Below are 9505 nucleotides of genomic sequence, written 5' to 3'. Positions count from 1 at the left end.
AGCATCACATTCACTTAAGGAACAGCTATACTGAGATTTAGAGAAAATCCTGCATCAAGCTATGCTACATTTAGCTACACATGATGTGCAGCAAATGCTATGGAATCTAAAGCTAGAAAATTGGTTGTAAGAGCATTTTGGGTGGTTTGTTTAAGTAAAAATTCCAGTCTTGCAAGCATTGTTTTATTTAAAATCAGAATGGCTTTGACAGCCAGTGTTAGTATGACAAAAATGTTCTGGGTTTATACGAGTTGATTTGGGGAAGAAGATTTTGTTAGAGGAGGGAAAGGAGAGAGTTGGATTTGGATATTCTTTTGGTCCCTCTAACCAAGTCATTAGACAGATCTGACGTAGAACTGATGTCCACTTTTTCCACTTAAATGCATCTCGGTGTTCAGCATTAAAAGTGTGCAGCTTTTATGATTTTTTTTTCTTTTTTTGTGAAAAGATACAAGTTGTCCCTTGATTTGTCACTCTGGTTATCCTGCCAAGTTCTGCAGCTCTTCTGCTCTAACTTTTCCCTCAAAAAGAAAGTAGAAACAGCATCAAATTCTTTCTGGTTTTGTGTGTGACTGCTTGGACAGCAAAAACTGATTACGTATTTACTGAGTTAAAACTGAATATTTCAATACCAAATAAGTCAAATGAAAAACCAGCCAGATCAGGAAATTATGCTTACAAGGTACAGATGCTCTGACTTTATAAATCCATTACATTGAATTTGTAAGCAAAATCAAATAGATATGCTCAGGAATATCTTTGATTAAGTGTTCTGCCTCACACTGGGTAACACTGTGCCTGTTCAGATTTAATAAGCTGACTCCAATGTCAGATGCTCTTCCAATGGGGATATTTGTGGGGCAGCAAGAGGAAAAAGGTTTATATTCCTTTAAACCTAGCAGACAGCATTCCTGCAATCATAACACAGACATATTACAACCATTTGCTCAGACTTCTGGTTGGTAAGTACTTCTTGCCAATTTATGTACTTTTATACACATAACATTGAAGCCTAAAAAAACCATTGCCTTGGACTGCTCATGCCTTAGCCATGTCACTGTTAATTCTGTAGTGATCCCAATAGCATAAGGTGGATTAAAATACACCTGCCATAAAAGCATCCAGCCATAATCAAGGTTATCAACTGATTAAAAAGATATTTTTTACTTGATAGTTTCTTAGAAGAGATTAGCGCTGTCAAAATTGGATCCAAACTTCCTAACTTCATTTTTTCTGGCTTCTTCTAGCCAGGTTTGCTTTTCTCTGCAAGATTAAATACTCCTTTAGTACTGTATATTTTCTCCCCGTGAAGATATTTATATATTGTAGTCTATTTACTTCTCAGTATTCTTTCTCATAAGCTAAACAGATTGAGTTTTTAAGTGTTTTGCAATAAAGTATTTATCTTCTCTTCCTTGAATCATTGCATCCTTTTTTTAATATCCTTTCCAATATTTCAAAATGTGTTTTAAAATGTGTGGAAAAAAACTGTTACTTGAATTAAACTGATCCATTTATAGCATGCAGACACACAGCCACATCTCTGCTCCAATTCAAGTCTTTGCCTCCTATTCCTGTCAGACTGTGAGCTGATCACCAATGTCAAAGCAGTAACACAAGTGAATTGCTGTTGGGTCGTTTTCTTCATCCTGGTGTAATAGATTCCTCTGCATAGATACGTTTCTGTCTGCTAAAGCCTGGCTTTTTTATCCCCACTGACAGGCTTGCTTGTGCAAGGCCAAAGGTCTCACCCCATGAGGATATTTTGAGGCTTAGATCCCATGCACAGCCCTGTTCTTCCCTGTGGGGTAGGTTTGGGTAACTTTCAGATGCTTATAGCCTTTCATGATTAAAATGGGGTGATCAGATTTGCTGCCGGGGTGTTCTGATCGCATCAAGCATTCAGAGGGCAATCGCACAGGCTTTGTCTAGACTAGGGTTTAAATGTGTGTCATTAGCACATATTAGCTGATACATTTTAAAAGTCTGATGCAGACGAGGCATAATGCCTTAATGTGAAAAGCTGGCTGAGTTAGGCCCTTGGGCATTGGCATTGACACTGGTTTGTCTATTTTAGAATTTTAGAATAAGGTAGCTGAGGGCTTGCCTGCAAAGACCAGTTAATTTGGAAGAATGTAGGCTATAAATTTAAAGGGCTGCTCCAGGACTTAAGGCAAGAAAAATCTCAAGTAGTTGCTCTGAAATAGCTCAGTATAATATAATATACACTTAACTAGGTAAGTTTTCCCTCACTTTTTTCTTTTTTTTAACTTTCCGCAGAAAAAAAACAGTTCCCATATTAGAGTTGTTGTATTTAAAAATTAACCCTCTGGTGCATTTCTGTTTTTATCACTGCTCCTTACTGAATCCAGCTGATTAGCCTGGTTGTGTCTGGGGAGGAGGCTGGAAAACTTGTACACTCTGCAGATCTGATTGCTGACGTTAAAAGCTGACTTGCATTTCACAGGGGGAAGACATGGTATGCCTGTGAGAGGAAATGTGAGTGAAGCAACAGAAGACCATAAAATAGGATTAAAAATAGAGACTGGAGGGATTTTGTTAGAACCTGGCGTTCCATCAAAAAAACCCACGCAAATCCCAGGGCATCCCAGAAGCCTGTTATAAATGAAGAGGGGGAACAAGGAAGAAGAAGAGATAAAATTTCATAGTAAAAATCTTTGTAAACTATGGGGGTATTGAATTTATGAGAGTTTGTGCATTTCCTCAGCTGGTTCTGCCCGTGGAGTCAGCTGCCTCAGGTGTTGTGACTGAGACTCTGTAAAGAGGAACCATCCAAAATTACTCTGCAGTTGGCTATATCCCAAAAATAAGCTCAGATAATACTAACTTCCAATTGCAGAAGAGCCCCTCCCTTCATGAAAAAATCTGCATCTCTAGCTCTACCAGCGGTTGATGGTGATGTTAGCAACAACACTTTCCTTGTCCTTGAAAGTTAGTGAGAATATATGTTACTCATGGAAAGCAAGCATTTGCCAGGTAATCAGACCTCATCCCAGGGTGTCATTTCCACCCCTTCATTCTGGCTGGCTGTCACCTTGTTTGAACTTGTTACCTTGGTTAGATGGAGACAAAAAAAGCTGAAGTCTCATCAGGGTGGAAAATACACTTTTTTCTTGAGGAGAAGAACCGCCATGGGTAAGCATCATGCCACCTGTTCAAGGCTGATTTGTTTAATAAAGAATTGCAAGGCAGGAGCTGCTTTGCAGGGTGGTACTGAAGCCAGTTTTGCACAGTAAAGCACACTGACAGAGAAAGAAGCCAGATGGTGTCTCAACAGCCCAAGTTTTCTAAAACACATTTCCTACCCCGAGAAGTTCTTGACTGACAGGTCTGGAAACAGGTGTTTTATTTGTCCACAGGGCAGCACAGGGAAGGCATCTATTATTGTCCCATCAGAGGTCTACAGAAATCACCTGCCATTTCATTTCCATCCCTATGAAGTCCTTACTTCATCTGTCCCAACTGCAGAGGAAGGGGACATCTGCAGAATGCACATTAGACCCTGATTTGAGTCCACAGAACTTCCGCTAGTTAAAACTTTAGTTTCAGGGCTGGATTTGAATCTCTGATCTGTAAAATGGATAAACTGTTTTAAGGAAATTATCCAATGACAGAGGAAGGGAAGGCAGGCTTTCTTGAAGCACAAATATATCCTGGCGACCCCATTCTTCTCCGTCAATCTTCACAGCGAGCAAGAAGATTTGGAAGTACATAGCTGGCAAAGAGATTCATCCTATTAGAAAAGAAAGAGAAGAGCTCATGTTATATTTACACAGAATGTTTTGAGATGAGATTTTTAAGCCTAAAGAAAACCCCTCCCAGTTTATAGCCATGAGATGCTCTTAAAAAAAGGTTAGTACAGGGAAATGGAGAAGCAACAAAAAAGAGTATTATCCTTTGTGAGTACTTTATTAGTCTTCCCCTTTTAAGAGATTTCAGTGTGGAGGCTGAAATCCCTACTGTTTCAGAGGTTTACAGTCAGGAGCAGGAACAATGCAGGATTTGCAGCCTTTGTTTGATTTTTGTGGTCTCTGCAGTTCAAATGCACAAAGAAAAGTGTGAAAGTCTGCCCAGGTAAAATGGAACTGGACAGTCACACAGAACTGCTGCTTTTCTGCAGTGCAGAGCTTTTTATTTACAGGAATAAATCCTGGGCAGATGGTCAGAAGTTCAGTGACATACATTGGTCATGCAATCAGGAAATCTGTATATGTTTAGCATTGAGACCTTAAATTTTTGTCTTTCTTTCAAGAATGCTGAGATTTCTGTCATATGCAGCATTGAGAAAGACGCCAGAGGGTGATCTGGATGGATCTGGGGGAAGAGGCCTAATCAATGGGCAGCTGGAGACGTGACTGTACACAGTACACATCCCCACAAGCAGCGAGCAGGCTAATTTGGCCACAGGAGACATCACAGCTGTGACTGTGCAGCCTCTGCCCAATCCACTCTACTTGCTGCTTCCAGGTTGAGCAATATGATACAATCTGGGCTGTCTTCTTCTGAAAAGTGAATTTAGAGGTAGTTCAAAACTTTTTTTCATGCAGTTAACAAGCTGTACCATCAACAGGAAGCTATGGATGATCTGCAGCAATAGAGGGTGGATCCAAATTGGAGCAAGAACTTGGACAACTTCTTCCTAAATTTGCTGCAAGCCTTTAAATTACTTTATTTACAGTTTCCAAAGGAGAAGGAGCAGCAAAAACAATTCCAGAAATAACCAGAATAAAATTTCATCTCCCAGACCCATTTGGCCCACCCCTGTCTCATGTTCCCCAAACCACGCCTGTAACCATGTTCAGAAGAAAGCAAAAGGTGTTGCAGAGATTAAGTCATGTGAGGAATTCAAGGCTTTGGGAAGGTTATAGAAAGGTCCTTGCAGGCAAATCCACGATCAGTGCTACTGTTCTTCTGTGTAACTAATCTAAAGTAAGGTTTTCATTAGCTCTCTTTATTTGATGCATTGTGAAACAAACTGAATGAGAATGTTTAGGCTGGCAAAAAAAGCAACACAAAATCCCACAAGAACGCATATAACAGCTTACATCAAGAGCTAAGTAACAAAGAAAATAGCTCTGGATACACAAAGTCTCGGTTTTGCAGCTAGGCAGGAGGTGTACAAGTTTAAAGCTATGCAGGAATACCAAGCTCTTCTCCCAGTAGAGGTGTTGAGAAATCACCACTTTGTGCGACGACATAGAGCATAACTCACTGCTAAAAAGTTCCCTCAAATCACGGTTATATTACATGGCAACACACTGACTTGGGCTAAGACCCAAGTCTTCACTTTTTTTTTTAACTAGTGGGTGTCTGAGAGGTGTCACCAAGCAAACAGAGAGAAAGTGAATCTTGTGACCAAACTCACTACTAAAGCTAGTCAGCAGCCCTCCAAAACCCAACCACACAATGCTTGTTTTCTACCAAGAATTTGCTTTTAAAAGCCATCAATACCAGGATTTTTACTGTCATGTGGACATGGAGCCAAAGATGTGAGGGACAGCCACTCAACTAACTTTGCAGAATATCCTGTCTCTGGAGGCACTCACCACTTCATACTATGGTCCAGAGTGCAGAGCCTAATTTTTCCTTGTCCAGCTGAGTACTTCATCTGCTGAACTATTGGATAGGCAAAATGTCCCACTGTCCCAGTTGCCATCACATCATGCAAGGTTGCATCCATCCAACAGGTTCCAAGGACACCTACCTGACTGATCCCCTTCCTGCAGCTGTAGGTGCACACCTGGCTTCTCAGCACTCTTAACTCTGGGGCTTCAGACAGTCCCCAAACCTTTCTGTAGAATTGATTGAGAGCCATGGTCCTCTGAATTCAAACGCTGAGAGTCTTTTACATTCCGAGTAACATAAGGAAACAGAAGAAACACAGGTCTTGGAGTGTAGCACATGGGTGGGTAGGACATTCTTCTTGGGATTCTAAGGAGACCTTTCTTAAGGTCTTCTTAAGCCTTTATCCCTTCTCTTTCTGTGTGCAGATTGATATGGGTTTGTGTATGTGTGTGTGAGGTCTCCAGACCATTTGAGTGGATGATGGCTTCTTGCTTCTTCAATGCATCAGGTCTTTCGGTTTGCTCATTATGTGATTTCATTTTATTTTAGTGCAAATCCTACAGATATGGGTGAATTACAAAGGAAAAATATCTACCAAGCCACAAAATAAAATAATCTCATATGCAGGGGAAAATCTACATGCAAATGACAATCTATCTAGTTTACAAAAAAGAAAGGAATGAGCAATTGCAATTGAGAACCCATAAAGATTTATATAAATGTATAATATTAACTAGCCTTGAAAGATGAAAGTCTGCCTACTCAGAGTAATTTTATCCTGATGGACCAAAAGCTACCACTTAAATTTTCATTCAAGTATGAGAAACAAGAAGTCCAAACTGTTATTTGGACTCATCTAATTGAGACCATGGATTACCATCACCTAGCTTCAGGAACTGACACTACTCCCACAGTATCTAAATTCAGGAGAGCAACTGTGACTCAAGGCTTGTGCCGTATGACTGGAAAAGCAGCTACAAAGCCTCCATCTGACATCTGGCAGGTAGGGGCAGAATCCAGCCCTCAGCCACCAAGTCCCATGTAAACAGGACTGGACCTTGCTTTCTCAGCCCAGTTATGCTGGTAAACAAGAACCAGCTTCCAGCTATCACCAGGGATGCTGTTTTTCAGGCATCATGACAAGAGATGTGAGACTACAGTCAGCTGAGGAGGAAGAAGCATGGGGAAAATGCACTTGGTCTTTGCTGCAGGTAGGTAGCTGCTGGAAAACCAAGGGTTACAACATCCAGCCAGTGATGACTTCATTCACAGCACAGAGAGCTGGAGAATGTTTGTTGGCAGTGACTTTATCTCATCCCAGTTTAGCTCTCATGCAGACAGATCTAGCGCTCATCCACAATCCTGCACTGCCACCTCGCTAAGGGGGTGCTGAGTTTATGGAGCCATCTTCAGCTGTGGTTCACTGGAAGTGCTGGACCTCACTGGAAAGGCTAGCCTCCCACCAGCCCTCTGATTTCTGCAACAAGGAAAACACCTGCAACAAGGAAACACCTGGAAAATGTTGTTGCTTGAGGAGGGTTTTCAGTGGTAGGGACTGTGATTGCTGTTTCCTGGGGTGCTCCTAAACCTGCAGAGCACCTCCTTGGTGTTGCTACCCTCAAAAGCAGCACTACTTCTTGAAGGTATCCATCAGCAGAGAACACTGCCACTGCTGGCACACACAGGCAGTGATTTATTCACATCGTCTACAAAGGAGGCAAGTCACACAAAGGTCGTGGTGCTGCAGACAAAGTAAATAGCTTACTATAATGTGTGTGGTGAATAATAATGCCAAACATTACAACAGCATCATAGCACAGGGGAGAGGATGGGGAAATGTGTATTTCTCCTTGCTTAAGGTTTCTTGAATGATTAGAATCAGGGGAAAATGAAGCTGAGATGATGTGGGTAGGAGAGGAGCTCCCTGAATCAACTTTTTTCTCCTTCCATATCACAGCCTTATATACAAAATGATCTGTGAACATATATGATCTGTGTATAAATGAGCAAAACTTGAAGTGCATACCAAATATGCAATCCAATAATTTGTATTTGAATGTTTTAGCAAAAACTGACTGTGACTACAAACACTTCACAGACTAATTTTCAGATTCACGAGTTTTTTGCTTGATTTGCCTACATGTTCTCTGAGATCTCTGCCAAAAAAATATTTCCTTTCTTGCACTGAAATGTAGCACTGACATGTGTCAAACTATTTCTTTTTTATGGGCTTTAGCACACTTCTTCCTCTTTCTGCTTTTTGTAGATTTATACATATTAGACACACATCTTTGGGTTTTAATTATAAAATTAATGTAGACAGCCACCAGAAATAAAGCTGACAAATCCAATTTCCCAAGTAACTCAATATCATCTCAGGATCTCTGAGGAAAACAAAAAAATTATGTCCAAGGGGATACAGGAATGTTTCTAAAGGGACAAACTTTAAAAAAAGAAAAATGCTGATCAGATTAATAGAGGAGCATATCCCTAACATCAAAATCCATATTTATCACCAGCTAGGAGAATGTGATGGTATTTTAAACATTACATAACTTCTCATACTGCTTCTAATCCCAGACATTTAGGAGGAAAAAAAATCTATCTATCTATCTATCTATCTATCTATCTATCTATCTATCTATCTATCTATCTATCATCTATCTATCCACATCATAAATGCATCTTAAAAAAAATAATTTCTAAAATAGTTGTTTAATGATCCTGTACAAGATGTTTGGAATACTTCCTTTTTAAAGTACCAATATAGATGCAATTGTAAAACAAACAGCTCTGTAAGGATTCAGTGCATCCACATATGAGACTCAGACCTTAGACTCCAGGGAAGCTGAAGTCTCCACTGCCATCAATAGAGAAGCCAATTTTTCAGTTAAGCAATGGAAATTGAAAGAGTGGGCTGAGAGACCCATGGAAGAAATTCATAAACCCTTCCCAGGACCACAGAGAAGCTCAGAATTGTGTTCATGACGTGGTGCTCTCCCAAGTCCTTAGCTCTCTCCTGAAGGACTCAATTGGAGTTGCTCCATGAAATGCCCATTGGTCCAACATGCACCAAGCAGCTTGTCCTGCATAAACCAAACTGCAACAGAAACACAGAGAGCCTTGAGACAAAAGGCTGGAGGCTTGCAAGTCTGCGTGTTCCCTCCTCCTTGGAAAGGAATCTGGGGACCTGAGCCTCAGTGTCCAGTGCTCCCTAGTGCAGTAGCAGCCAGGCCATGGCAACTGCATGGCACAGCCTCCAGTTTTTCTCACATTGCAATGTCTTTCAGGTGATGTCCAAACACACCTATGTCTACAAAGAGGGAGTCACAGAGACACAACAGAAGCCTTTGCCTACCTGGCTCAGAGACAGGTAGGTTCTGCAAAGGATGGGGCCCTAGTTTTTGCTCCCAAAGGCTGATGTGTGAGCAGAGTGCTTATGTTCCCTTTACAGGCAGTAGAAAAGCAAACCACTAAGTTAGGCTGAAAGAGTTTGTGGTGCTAGTCAGCTTCCCAGATATAGATACTTCTTTTAGAGGGAGGTATTTTATATCCAGCCAGCTGGGGGGCTCCCCAAACTCCACTGGCTGCATGTATGATTGCAGACACACAGACACCTAAAAGTTCATCTGTGTAGGATATGGCTTAGGCTAACTTGGACCATGTCTGCCTGCCAGAGCCAGGGTGAACATTGAGACCTACAATTTCAACTTAACTTTCCAGTCTACTCAAAAAAAAAAATTCCATCCACAGCCAAAAACTTGCTCTGAGGGACCTGTATCTTTTGGCCTATGGGTCTTGCTGACTTTTCCATCACTATTTTATTTTATACAGTTTCACTCTGAGCTGTGCATGAATGTATTTGGATTCTAGCATGCAAAACTTTTCAGAATCTCTTAAAAGGTTTTATTTGGAAGTG

This window comes from Zonotrichia leucophrys, chromosome 1, assembly GCF_028769735.1.
Source record: "Zonotrichia leucophrys gambelii isolate GWCS_2022_RI chromosome 1, RI_Zleu_2.0, whole genome shotgun sequence".
NCBI classification, from domain to species: domain Eukaryota; kingdom Metazoa; phylum Chordata; class Aves; order Passeriformes; family Passerellidae; genus Zonotrichia; species Zonotrichia leucophrys.
The sequence above is the reverse complement of the archived record's forward strand: the minus strand, read 5'-3'. Positions refer to the sequence as shown.